The sequence below is a fragment of the Nerophis ophidion genome, linkage group LG09 (assembly GCF_033978795.1).
Source record: "Nerophis ophidion isolate RoL-2023_Sa linkage group LG09, RoL_Noph_v1.0, whole genome shotgun sequence".
NCBI lineage: Eukaryota > Metazoa > Chordata > Actinopteri > Syngnathiformes > Syngnathidae > Nerophis > Nerophis ophidion.
Window position 1 is genome coordinate 59,434,231 of NC_084619.1, and position 14,375 is coordinate 59,448,605.

A 14,375-nucleotide genomic window follows, 5' to 3' on the forward strand; every position below is an offset into this window, starting at 1 on the left:
AGCTGTTGATGACATCATCACACTGCTGGCTTTCATGGCAATGATCGTTAGTCACAAGATCATCTTCAAGAGAAGACAGTTGTGAATGACACACACATACACACACGCACATACACGCACACGTACACACACGTGCTGATAATTATTATCGGCAATAATGAGAAGCAAACGACTCATTAAATCTCTCCTTGACCCGCACGCCGCAAAGCCTTTCTTTTCCCCGTCTCGCTAACTCCCAACCAGGAGTGGTGTCAACTGTGAATTATTAATTAGCATTTAAGCCAGCCTCCAAATTCTTTCTGACCCACATCTGCAGCTTTTTTTTTTCTTTATTATTCCGAGCGGCACAGAATCCCCTGAAATGCAAATGAAGTGAAACATCTTCTTCACCTTCGCACTTGATTTCCTTCAGGTAGCAGACACGTTTAAAGGCCCACGCTATGTTTGGTTTCACCAATAGTTGACAGTTATTATTGTTTTTTAGGGCAGAGTGAATATTGGGTATGGATGCCAAAAAATATTATATATACTGTATATATATATATATATATATATATGCAACTGTGCAGGCAATTTTTAAGTATAAAGTGCATGGCACAGTTTTTTCACTGCCACAATCAGGAAGAAAACGCAAGCTATCACCTGCTACTGAGAGAAAATTGGTCAAGTTGATCAAGACTCAACCGAAAACCACCAAAAAGCAGGTCTGCAATGAAATGGAAGCTGCTGGAACACAGGTCTCAGTGTCCACAGTCAAGCGTGTTTTGCATCGCCATGGACTGAGAGGCTACCATGCAAGAAGGAAGCCCTTGCTCCAGAAAACCACACCTTAACCTCTTCAGGCCCAAGCTGTTTGTTTACATGCTTTTTTTTTATTTCTCTTTGCTATTTGGGCTTTCTGGACCCTAATTAGAATAAAAACTAAGAATCATCCTGTCAGGCTTGTCCCTGACAGTTTGGCCATGTTTTAGTTTTTCCTCTTTTTTTCCTGTCACCGCTCCCTGAGTGCTTTGTCTCCCCACCTGTGGCTGAATGGCACCTGGCCACACCTGGTGTCAATCAGCCAGGAATTATTTAAAGCTGCCCACTCCTCGAGTCAGTGCTGGATTACTGTCACCACTACCTGTCAATGTCATTAATACTTATCATTGTTGCTGTATCTACTTCTGTTCACTCTGCTCATGTCATAGTTCCTTCGTGTCACAGTAAGTGTTTTTGTTTCTAGTGCACAGTTAGCGTTTTTACTAGTTTTTGTTCATAGCCAAGTTTGTTCTTCGCCTAGTGTGCGCCTTTTCTTTGTACCCTTTTGTTTGCACCGCTTTGTGCGCGCCTTTTGTTTGTTCTTGTTTTAGTGTAAAATTAAATCATATTTACCTGCACAATGCCTGCTGCCTTCTCTGCATCTTAGGATATGTCACCAACTCAACCTGACACATCCGTTGATATGATGTACTTAGTCCATAAGTACACGAACGTGTACTTCATGTTTAGTGACATGCTAATTCTTATTTTCACCCTTTTTTTTCCCAAATTCCATTGTATGTTATACTCTTCTGACACCACCAGATGGCAGGATAAGTCCCCACATAAGTGGCCATAAGACCCCAATTCAGTAGTGTACACACTTTTGGAAATAAGAGCTAAAAGGTGCTGTCCACGCATGTGGCCACTCAACCTTTAGAGCATGGGTGTCAAACTCTGGCCCGCGGGCCAAATTTGGCCCGCCGTGTAATTTCATTGGGCCCTTGAGGCAATATCAAATTAACATTGGAGCTAGCCCGCCAATATTATACAGCGGCGGTGCCGCTGTAACACCGCATTCACCGCTTAAACTCATACTTGCCAACCCTTATGATTTTCCCGGGAGACTCCCGAAGTTCATTGCCCCTCCCGAAAATCTCCCGGGGCAACCATTCTCCCGAATTTCTCCCGGGACAACAATATTGGGGTCGTGCCTTAGAGGTACTGCCTTTAATGTTCTCCACAACCTGTCTTTACGTCTATTTTTCCTCTGTACATACAGCGTGCCGGCCAAGTCACATAGTATATGCGGCTTGTACACACACACACGCACACCACACACACACACGCACACACACACAAGTGAATGCAACACATACTTGATCAACCGCCATACAGGTCACACTGAGGGTGGCCGTATAAACAACTTTAACACTCTTACAAGTATGCGCCAAACTGTGAACCCACACCAAACAAGAATGACAAACACATTTCTGGAGAACAACCGCACCTAAACACAACATGAACACAACAGAACAAATACCCAGAACCCCTTGCAGCACTAACTCTTCCGGGATGCTACAATATACACCCCCGCTACCACCGAACCCCGCCAACTCCTAACCCCAACCACCTCATTGTTATTTTATTTTTAAATGTATTAGCTTGTGGAAAAAGTTAATGTTGATATTTACCTCAGAAGGCTGCAAATAGAAAAGAGGCATTACATTTTTTATTAAAAAGTTATTTCTGTGATGTTTTTTCGTTTGTTTTTTGAAAGTTGATTTTGCAATATTAGGTTATATAAGCGTTGTTAAAGCAAATCAGTGTAGCAAACTGAGCAATAAATAACGTTTTATTCATTCACTTTCTCTTGCTACTTCAAGGCTTGACTGTTTGATTCATTCCTTATTGTTATTTTACTTTCAAATGTATTATTGTCCTGTTGAAAAAGTTTATTTTGATATTTACCTCAAAAGGCTGCAAATAAAAAAGAGGCATTGAATTTTTATTTCAATTTTATTTGATATGCCATTGATATTTTTTAATTATTGTTATTATTATTTGAAATTCTATTTTGCATGTCGCTATAAAGTTATATAAGCCTTTGCTTGTTCAATTTTCAATGCAAAACTTGTTTGGGTCCCTATTAAAAGGTTCATTAGTTCAACCTTGGCCCGCATCTTTGTTCAGTTTTAAATTTTGGCCCACTCTGTATTTGAGTTTGACACCCCTGCTTTAGAGGTTTTAAAGTTTGCTGCTGATCACATGGACAAAGATAAGACCTTCTGGAGGAAAGTTATGTGGTCGGATGAAACAAAAATGGATCTGTTTAGCCACAATACCCAGCAATATGTTTTGGGGAGAAATGTGAGGCCTTTAATCCCAGGAAAACCATGCCTACCGTCAAGCATGGTGATGGTAGTATTATGCTCCGGGCCTGTTTTGCTGCCAATGGAATTGGTACTTTATACAGAGTAAATGGGACAGTAAAAGGAGGATCACCTCCAAATTCTTCAGGGCAACCTAAAATCAATATACTGTATATTTTACAAAATCATGGAAGGATGTAAAACTTTCTCGAAAATGTACGGATGTATGGATGAATGGATTAATACAAAAAATGTAAAAATAATTAAATACAATAAAAAAAATATCTGTATGTATATAATATATACTGAATGTTTTTAAAATATATGAAAGGATTTAAAAATGTACTTTGAATCGATTTTGAGTCTGGATGATTAAGAAATTGTAATTCTGGATGCATGGAGATGGCCTAGAAAACGTATTTTAAAATATTGATTCTTATAAAACTTTTTTTTTTTTAATACCGATCTTCCAAAAATGTGAATATTTTTAGTTTTTTGTTTTTTTTATCCTTCCCTACCTTCGACCATCTGACTACCTGCCCGTTCAGTGTTCTGGGCTCCAGCCTAAAATGTCCACCTGGAGACAAATGTCCTCACAGTAAAGATGTTAGCGCGCACACACGCACGCACACACTCTAATCAATACTGCTCCCTATCTGAGCTAATCAATTCTCATTCTCGCCCCCTCAATAAGGCCGTCCACGCTGCCTTCTGATCATCAATAGCCTAATCGATGACTTCGCTCCTTAATCCCGAATTAACATCGATCGCGGCCACACACACACACACACACACACACACACACACACACGCACACACACACACACACACACACACACACACACACACACGTACACACATACACATATACACACATACTGGTTATTATTTGGAATGGGGAACAAGTTGTTGTTCAGAACTTGTGGGGACCACCCTTTCTACAGGTTGTGGAGGCATAAAATAAATGTGGTAAAATGGCCACTGCCCAGTTATCTCATACTTGTCTTTAAATCTTTGGATTGATGAAGTAATGTGCTGATCATACTTACTGCGGACCCTGGGGAAAAAGAGTTAATATGGTTCATGGGGACCAAATTTAAATAATTTTGCATTATTCACAGAAATTTGTTCGTGACTTCCGAGGACCATTTAAAAAAAAAAAGTTCACTCACAAACCAACCAGTAAACATCACTTAGGCATCTTCAAAATGGATTTGGCTATCATTTAAAAAGGTTTCCCTTTAGGGGACCTGTTTTTTTTCCGGTCCCCATACCGTCAGAAGCCCCCTAAAGGTGTGTAAACAGAGCGATGTCCCCATTAAGTAAGAATTGCCAGAACACACTCACGCACACACACACACACACACACACACACAAAAAAGGTTATTATTAATGGTTATTTCTAATCGTGGTGACGATACAGGTTGTATGAGCCGAGGGGCGCGTGAGTCAACACACACACACACGGAACACATGCAAGCAGAAACGGTGTGAAGACAGATGATTCGAAACTAATGATGAAGGTGGAAATATAAGCACCGAAGCATCCTTTTGCATGCTTGCAAACAAAGCCAGCTAGCGGCTACTGTCCTCCTGTCATGTTACAGCTCCTTCGAAATCACTAACCGCCGTCGCCGTGGAGACAAATAATGTTTCTTTCAAGTATCATCCCTCAGGACGAGGAATAGCTGAACATGCTTCACTACGCAGGATACAATAGCTCACCGGTAACGGCAAACTAGTGCTCCTCAATTGTTAATTTAAAGTACCAATGACTCAAAAATTATTCCCGGGCGAGACCACCGCTGCTGCTCACTGCTCCCCTCACCTCCCAGGGGGTGATCAAGAATGATGGCTCAAATGCAGAGAATAATCTTGCCACACCTCGTGTGTGTGTGAAAATGTAAACACATGGGTGGATCTACACAGATATCGATAGTAACGATAACAATCGATATATACTTGATACTATACGGATTACATCTATATTTTTTTGAAATCCTATTTTCTGCAAAAATAAAGCCAATAATGACATTCCTTTTTATTAACAAAACTATCGAAATACATTTCGGTATCGGTACCAAGATGTTGATATCGGGACAACCCGAGTACCAGTTTGTCCTCCACAACAGGATGCTACAAGTAGCTTATTAGCTCGTCACCGTAACGACTTCCAGTACCAGCCCTTCCACACCACTTAAAGCCGCGATATGTAATTCTCACGCCTCTCAATAGTGTCGCTAACTCGGACCTCTCCGCTGTAACCGCGGTGACCCCAGACCACCCGCTCCATTGTGGTGGGTAGTAAGCAGCGCTTGGGTCAACCTCGTTGCACTTAAAGCAACAGTATGTAACAGTCCCACTCTGACATTAACACGTTAAAAACCCCGCCAAAAAGCACAATCGCAATAATAGCGGCGCTTAAAGCCGCAGTACGTAACAAGAGATGTCATCATTTGGCCAGAAAATAACTCTAAAGATCTCTCTGACTGTTATTTCTTGAACATGTAAACTTTAGGCTTAGGCCAGGCTGATTAGAAAACATAAGTAATTATAAACACAAAATAACAAAACAAAAAAAAACTAAAATAATAGTAAATATGTTTCTTACTAAACCTATCAATAAAATTAAAATGCAAATAAAAATACAGCTTCACCACTTTAGTCATATTTTTGGTGCTTAAGAAACTTTACTGTGACTTGAGCTCCAGATTGATCCTGCTTGTTATTGTCATTACTGCCACAAGTGGTAGAAAAGTGCACAACAACTCGCTAAATATAGCTACAAATGCGTACCCCTAATCATCAAACATAGTTATAAATACCCCTACTCGCTAAATATAGCTGGAAATATGTACTTCTACTCACTAAATATAGCTACAAATATGTACTCCTACTCACTAAATATAACTACAAATATGTACCTTTTCTCGCTAAATATAGCCACAAATATGTGACTCTACTCATTAAATATAGCTACAAATATGTAATTCTACTAACTAAATATAACTACAAATATGTACACCTACTTGCTAAATATAGCTGAAAATATTTACCTCTACTCACTAAATATAGCTACAAATATTTACCTCTACTCACTAAATATAGCTACAAATATGTACCTCTACTCACAAATATAGCTACAAATATGTACCCCTACTCGCTAAATATAGCTACAAATATGTACCCCTATTCGCTAAATATAGCTATACATATGTACGCTTACTCACTAAATATAACTACAAATATGTACTTCTACTCGCTAAATATAGCTACAAATATGTACCTATACTAACTAAATATAGCGACAAATATTTACTTCTACTCGCTAAATATAGCAACAATTATGTACTACTACTCGCTAAATATAGCTACAAATATGTACTTCTACTCGCTAAATATAGCAACAATTATGTACTACTACTCACTAAATATAGCTACAAATATGTACTTCTACTCGCTAAATATAGCTACAAATATGTACTTCTACTCGCTAAATATAGCTACAATGATTTGTACCCTTACTCATGCAAGTGTTGTACAGTATTCGGTACTGAAGATACTGCAAATAGCAGGTATCAAAATATCATTTGTGTGTTGGTATCGAATTGGTATCGAAATGTCAATATTTTACACAACATTATCATATAGCCAAGATATTGACTGAGATGCAATGTTGTGACTCTCCTGTTGTGTCGGGGAAGCCCGGGATTAAAAGTAGGGTGTTTGCTTCCAGGTCCACACCTTAATGGACAACCAGGTCCACACCTGAAGGGACTTGGGATCAGGAGCAGACCGAGGCGTCAGGGTGGTGTTCCAGGACCACAGGTCAGCACCACTCATTCCACACTCCTCACACTCCTGTCTGACTCCTCTCATAATCAAGACGATTATTCCAGGTCTTCATGGAGGGAAAGGGACAAAGTGTGGACGAGAGCGAGAGAGACAGGTCGAAGAATGTGTCACCAGGGCAAAATGGTAGAAGTCCCCCTTCTACTCCCTTCCCCCCCACCTCTCCGTCTGGGAGGGAACAGAAGCCGGTCTTGTGCAGACTGGACTTGTGTGTCGGATTAAATCTGGTGTCCCCCGGGGAGACCGAGGACCTCCATCTCTGAGTGCAGCCCTCCGGGGACGAGCAGCAGCTTTTAGGTAAGAAAATGAAAGTGCAGATGTTGTGTTGCAGCGAAGGCCAACAGCTCCCTCTGTTGTCGAGCGCGGAATGACGCCTTCGCCTTCGCCTTCGCCCTCACCGGAACCTTTGGCTCTCTCCCGGTGAGGAGCGGCAGCTGGCGCCCGTTGAAATATAAATACGACGATCACGGCGTGATAAATGAAGCGCTCGTGCTCCTCAAAGCTCATGCGGCCACTTTCAAGTGGCTCCAGTGGGCGGGGCTTGGAGGAACCACATCAGACGCCGTCTTTGAACGAGTCTTCAGCTGCGCCGCTTTTGGAGTGGAAAGTACCAAGTGTCAGCGGAGAAGACCTCAAAGAGGAGAGGGATGGGCTGGGGGGAGGGGGGTGTCTAATTGCTGGATTTGTGTATGTCCCCCGTCCAAAAGTGAGAGCCAGCGTCCTCTGTAGTGGACATTTCTCTGGGGCCGATTTCAAATTCTTACGTATTTCACACTTTGGTGCGTGTCCACTACAGAGGACGCTAGCTCCAAAAATGTCCACTGCAGAGGACACTAGATCCACAAATGTCCACTGTAGGACACCAGGTACACAAAATGTCCACTATAGTGGACACATACCCCACAAATGTCCCTGTAGAGGACACACATTCCACAGATGTCCACTGTAGAGGACACATACTCCACAAATGTCCACTATAGAGGACACTAGGTACACAAATGTCCACTATAGTGGACAACATACTCCACAGATGTCCACTGTAGAGGACACATACTCCACAAATGTCCACTGTAGAGGACACTAGCTCCACAGATGTCCACTGTAGAGGACACTAGGTACACAAATGTACACTATAGAGGACACTAGGTACACAAATGTCCACTATAGTGGACAACATACTCCACAAATGTCCACTGTAGAGGACACACACTCCACAGATGTCCACTGTAGAGGACATATACTCCACAAATGTCCACTATAGAGGACACAAGGTACACACATGTCCACTGTAAAAGGACACCTACTCCACAAATGTCCATTATAGAGGACGCTAGCTCCACAAATGCCCATTGTAGAAACACATACTCCACAAATATCCACTGTAGAGGACACATCCTCCACAAATGTCCACTGTAGAGGACACATACTCCACAAATGTCCACTGTAGAGGACACATACTCCACAAATATCCGCTGTAGAGGACACATCCTCCACAAATGTCCACTGTAGAGGACATATACTCCACAAATGTCCACTGTAGAGGACACATACTCCACAAATATCCGCTGTAGAGGACACATCCTCCACAAATGTCCACTGTAGAGGACACATACTCCACAAATGTCCACTGTAGAGGACACATACTCCACAAATATCCGCTGTAGAGGACACATCCTCCACAAATGTCCACTGTAGAGGACACATACTCCACAAATGTCCACTGTAGAGGACACATACTCCACAAATATCCGCTGTAGAGGACACATACTCCACAAATGTCCCCTGTAGAGGACATATACTCCACAAATGTCCACTATAGAGGACACAAGGTACACACATGTCCACTGTTAAAGGACACATTCTCCACAAATGTCCACAATAAAGGAGGCAAGCTCCAAAAATGTCCACTATAGAGGCTGCTAGCTCCACAAATACCCACTGTAGAGGACACATACTCCACAAATGTCCACTGTAGAGGACACACACTCCATAAATATCCACTGTAGAGGACACATATTCCAACAATGTCCACTATAGCGCACACAAGATACACAAATGTCCACTGTAGAGGACACATTCTCCACACATGTCCACAATACAGGAAGCAAGCTCCAAAAAAGTCCTCTTCAGAGGACACTAGCTCCACAAATTTCCACTGTAGAGGACACATACTCCACAAATGTCCACTACAGAGGGCACTGGCTAAACAAATGTCCACTATATATGACACATAATCCACAAATTTTCACTGTAGAGGACACATTCTCCACAAATGTCCACTATAGAGGACACATACTCCATAAATGTCCACTGTAGAGGACACATATTCCACAAATGTCTACTGTAGAAGACACTTACTCCACAACGGTCCACAATAGAGGACGGAAGCTCCACAAATGTCCACTGTAGAGGATGCTAGCTCACAAATGTCCACTGTATAAGACACATATTCCACAAATGTCCTCTACAGAGGGCACTGGCTTACACAAATGTCTATTATAGTGGACACATACTCCACAAATGTTCACTGTAGAGGACACATTCTCCACAAATGTCCACTGTAAAGGACACACACTCCATAAATGTTAACTGTAGAGGACACACACTCCACAAATGTCTGCTTTAGAGAACACCGCTACGCAAATGTCCACTGAAGAGGACAAATACTCCACAAATGTCTACTGTAGAGGACACCACTATGCAAATCTCCACTGTTGAGGACACCGGGTACACAAATGTCCACTATAAAGGACAAGGGGTAAACAAATGTCCACTGTAGAGGACACCGGCTACATAAATGTCCACTGTATAGGACACCGACTACACAAATGTCCGCAATACCGGACACTTTCTCCACAAATGTCCACTGTAGAGGACACCGGCTACACAAATGTCCGCAATACAGGACACTGTCTCCACAAATGTCCACTGTAGGGGACACTAGCTACACATATATCCACTGTAGACACTAGCTACACAGATGTTCCCAGCAGAGGACACTGTCTCCACAAATTTCCACAATAGAAGACAGTCCCCACAAATGTCCACTTTAAAGGACATGCCCCCCCCCCCCAAATGTCAAATGTCCACTGTAGAGCACAGGCTACACAAATGTCCACTATAAAGGACAAGGGCTACACAAATGTCCACTGTAGAGCACACTGGCTGCGCAAATGTCCGCTATAAAAGCCATTGTCTCGACAAATGTCCACTTTAAAGGGACACGGTCCCCCACAAAATATCCACTGTAGAAAACACAGGCTACACACATGTCCATTATAAAGGACAATGGCTACACAAATGTCCACTGTAGAGCACACTGGCTACACAAATTTCCACTATAGTGGACATTGTCTCGACAAATGTCCACTTTAAAGGACACCGTCCCCACAAGTATCCACTGTAGAGGACACATGCTACACAAATGTCCACTGTCTCGACAAATGTCCACTTTAAAGGACTTGATCCCCACAAATGTCCACTGTAGAGCACACAGAGTACACAAATGTCCACTATAGAGGAGATTGTCTCGACAAATGTCCACTTTAAAGGACACTTTCCCCTCAAATAGCCACTGTAGAGGACACAGAGTACACAAATATCCACTGTAGAGGACACATGCTACACAAATGTCCACTATAAAGGACAAAGGGTGCAGAAATGTTCACTATAAAGGACAAGGCTACACAAATGTCCACTGTAAAGGACACTTTTGACAAATGTCCACTGTAGAGCACACTGGCAAGGACAAGAGCTACACAAATGTCCACTGTAGAGCACACTGGCAAGGACAGGGGCTACACAAATGTTGACTATAAAGGACACCGGCTACACAAATTTCCACTGTAGAGGACACATGCAACACAAATGTCCACTATAAAGGACAAAGGGTGCAGAAATGTTCACTATAAAGGACAAGGGCTACACAAATGTCCACTGTAAAGGACCCTTTTGACAAATGTCCATTGTAGAGCACACTGGCAAGGACAAGGGCTACACAAATGTCTACTACAGAGGACACTTTCGAGCAAATGTCAACTGTAGAGCACACTGGCAAGGACAATGGCTACACAAATGTCCACTGTAGAGGACACATGCTACACAAATGTCCACTATAAAGGACAAAGGGCTGCAGAAATGTCCACTATAAAGGACAAGTTCCGCAGAAATTTCCACTATAAAAGACAAGGGCTGTAGAAATGTTGACTATAAAGGACAAGGGCTACACAAATGTCCACTGTAGAGGACACATGCTACACAAATGTCCACTATAAAGGACAAAGGGTGCAGAAATGTTCACTATTAAGGACAGGGGCTACACAAATGTCCACTGTAAAGGACACTTTTGACAAATGTCCACTGTAGGGCACACTGGCAAGGACAAGGGCTACACATGTCCACTACAGAGGACACTTTTGACAAATGTCCACTGTAGAGCACACTGGCAGGGACAAGGCTACACAAATGTCCACTACAGAGGACACCGGCTACACACCTGTCCACTGTAGAGGACACATGCTACACAAATGTCCACTATAAAGGACAAAGGGCTGCAGAAATGTCCACTATAAAGGACAAGGTCCGCAGAAATGTCCATTATAAAAGACAAGGGCTGTAGAAATGTTGACTATAAAGGACAAGGGCTACACAAATGTCCACTGTAGAGGACACTTTTGACAAATGTCCACTGTAGAGCACACTGGCAAGGACAAGTGCTACATAAATGTCCACTGTAGAGGACACTTTTGACAAATGTCCACTGTAGAGCACACTAGCAAGGACAAGGGCTACACAAATGTCCACTACAGAGGACACTTTTGACAAATGTCCACTGTAGAGCACACTGGCAAGGACAGGGGCTACACAAATGTCCACTGTAGAGGACACTTTTGACAAATGTCCACTGTAGAGCACACTAGCAAGGACAAGGGCTACACAAATGTCCACTACAGAGGACACTTTTGACAAATGTCCACTGCAGAGCACACTGGCAAGGAAAAGGGCTACACAAATGTCCACTGTAAAGGACACTTTTGACAAATATCCACTGTAGAGCACACTGGCAAGTACAAGGGCTACACAAATGTCCACTATAGAGGACACCGGCTACACAAATGTCCACTGTAGAGGACACATGCTACACAAATGTCCACTATAAAGGACAAAGGGTGCAGAAATGTTCACTATAAAGGACAAGGGGCTACACAAATTTCCACAGTAGAGGACACGTTTGACAAATGTCCACTGCAGAGAACTCTGGCAAGGAAAAGGGCTACATAAATGTCCACTATAGAGGACACCGGCTAAACAAATGTCCACTGTAGAGGACACTTTATTGACAAATGTCCACTGTAGAGCTCACTAGCAAGGACAAGGGCTACACAAATGTCCACTATAGAGGACAGCTGCTACACAAATGTCCACTGTAGAGGACACTTTTTTGACAAATGACCACTGTAGAGGACACTAGCAAGGACAAGGGCTACACAAATGTCCACTATAGAGGACACCGGCTACACAAATGTCGACTATAGAGGACACCGGCTACACACATGTCCACTGTAGAGGACACTTTTGACAAATGTCCACTATAGAGGACACCGGCTACACACATGTCCACTGTAGAGGACACTTTTGACAAATGTCGACTATAGAGGACACCGGCTACACACATGTCCACTGTAGAGGACACTTTTGACAAATGTCCACTATAGAGGACACCGGCTACACACATGTCCACTGTAGAGGACACTTTTGACAAATGTCCACTATAGAGGACACCGGCTACACACATGTCCACTGTAGAGGACACTTTTGACAAATGTCCACTGCAGAGCACACCGGCGACATACATGTTGCCCTGCATAGTACACTCGCGAGACAAACGTCCACTCCAGAGGACAATGGGACCCTCTAGGGGGATTTATATTGGTATAGGTTGAACGACACAATCTGAAAGTGAAGATTCCCGAGATGAACATCCTTCAATTTGTGTGTGTTTGGTTGCCAGCCAGCAGCAGCTTGCAGATTTCGGGCGCATCGCGAGCGAATCCAACCAGAAGCTGCGTTTAGTGCGGCGGGGACACGCACACACACACACACGCACACACACACACACACACACACACACACACACACACACACACACACACACACACACACACACACACACACACACACACACGACATCAACAATGACTTCCAACACAACAGAGCTCAGGACGACTCCAGCAGACACCGGCGGAGCGGGACGCCTCCAGAGAGGACATCGGGGTCACGAAGTGATGAAACGTGGACGCAAGGAGGGAGAAAAGCCACGACTGCAACTTTGGAGAAGGCAAACATAAAAGCAGCAAAAAAAAAACCACAAACGGCTCACCAAAATAAAAGCCCGTGCCTAGTAATTACTCCCAGCACCCCTCCATTTTTTTCCCTTCCTTTTTTTTTTTCCAGAGGTAACCGCAGGAGTTTGAGATGAAGTATTGTTCGCGAGACGGTTCCCTCCGGACGTCTAGTCTACAGCTGCAGAAAGCATCTCCGGCATGGAGGAGGAGGAGACCCCCGTCCTCCATCTTTTCCCGCTTCACCTCGTGCAACAATTGCACCTTTCCCTCAAGAACATCCCCTGGAGGGATCATTCTGTTACGTTCCTCACCGGAGAACGCTGGGATGCACGGGACAAACGTCCACTGCAGAGGACACTGGTTCTCATGGAGGATACTGGTGAGGAGGGGGTTGGGGGGGGGGGGGGGGGGTTAAGTTGCACACACACACACACACTTGCCTCTAAAAGACAATTAAGCTCCATCTGTCTCCCCCCCCCCCCCCCCCCCCCCCCCCCAATAATCACCAAGGATCCAGGAACATTCCACACCATCAAGTGCTGCTTACCTCCAAGAGTCCACCAAAAAATAAAAGTACAATTAAAAAAAAATTCCTCCCGGTTAGAAAATGGCAAACCAAAAACACTAAGCCAGGTGTGAGAAGATCCACAGTCCACAAGCAGAGAAGATCCACTGTAGAGTCCAGCTGGTGAGAGAGCAGGGGAGCGATGTCAGCGCAGCATCCTTCTCGCTCCTCCTGGCTGCCGTCTGGAGATGTTGCCGTCAATGACGCGTCCGTCCCCCGCCGAGAGAGAGAGAGGGAGAGAGAGGGAGAGGGAGAGGGAGAGGGAGAGGGAGGGGGCGTGAAAAGAGAGCGAGAGAGAGGGAGGAGCAGAAGAGGGGAAGGGGGCTCTTCTCTGCCCATTTAATCATCCCAGTCATTCAACGATACAAATATGTATTTAGCATTCTATTGTATAAATCTATTTTCAACTATACAAATATACATATTTATCATTCTATTATATTCATATATAGTTGTGACGGATTCATGCCGTCGTGCGGGTTCCATTGACCACCAAGGAAG

The 14,375-nt window shown here is 43.6% G+C and overlaps 1 protein-coding gene across 2 annotated transcripts in view; it reads right to left on the reverse strand.

The window, feature by feature from the left end:
• Nucleotides 1–14,084, reverse strand: part of LOC133559524 (cadherin-11-like) — a 165,908-nt gene extending 151,824 nt beyond the window's left edge. For both annotated transcript variants that reach the window (XM_061911368.1, XM_061911369.1), the window contains exon 1: nt 13,857–14,084. The gene's annotated coding sequence lies outside the window, so the exon portion shown is untranslated. The remainder of the gene's footprint in view (nt 1–13,856) is intronic.
• Between the last annotated feature and the right edge of the window lie 291 nt (nt 14,085–14,375).